Below are 800 nucleotides of genomic sequence, written 5' to 3'. Positions count from 1 at the left end.
CTTTGGCTGCCTTTAAGAACTTTTCATGGGTTGTGTATTTTTCTATTTGTTATGAAAATTAACATGTTAGCTTCCTTTTATCTTCCGTGCCCTGTAGGTTGCTAGCTTGTAGAAAGAATATCATTCTCTCAGGATTCCTGATGAGATGACACGAAATATTATTTTTCAAATAATTCACTGAATTTATTCTGATACAGGCATTCACTTTAAAGCTTTAATGAGTGTGGCATGATTTAAAAGAGGCTAATTTACAAAATCTTTAAAAATAAAATTATGATGGATGAGGCAAATGGAGAATCATTTATTTCAAAGAATCAAAAACTCATTTGCCACAGGGGATAGAACTTGCTTGCACACCTTCATCTAGTTAATTCTTTCATTGTGATGTATAGTGTCTGTATATATTTATTTGTGTGCGTGTGTGTATGTGTAAGCCAGAGATCAATACTGAGTGACTCCCTCATGTTGTGGAATAATCTTTTTGTACATTGTGAAGATGTGTACTTGGATTGGTTTAATAAAAAGCTGATTGGCCAATAGCTTAGGCAGGATTTTTGGGTCACAGAGGATGCTGGGAAGAAGAAGGGCGGAGTCACCAGCTAGACACAAAGGAAGCAGGATGTGCAGGAGGAGAGGTAACAGCTACCAGCCATGTGGCAGAACATAGATTAATAGCAATGGGCTAATTTAAGATATAAGAACCAGTTAGAGCCGGGCGGTGGTGGCGCACGCCTTTAATCCCAGCACTCGGGAGGCAGAGGCAGGTGGATCTCTGTGAGTTCGAGACCAGCCTGGTCTAC

The sequence above is a fragment of the Microtus ochrogaster genome (assembly GCF_000317375.1).
Source record: "Microtus ochrogaster isolate Prairie Vole_2 chromosome 14 unlocalized genomic scaffold, MicOch1.0 chr14_random_2, whole genome shotgun sequence".
Lineage (NCBI taxonomy): Eukaryota > Metazoa > Chordata > Mammalia > Rodentia > Cricetidae > Microtus > Microtus ochrogaster.
The sequence above is the reverse complement of the archived record's forward strand: the minus strand, read 5'-3'. Positions refer to the sequence as shown.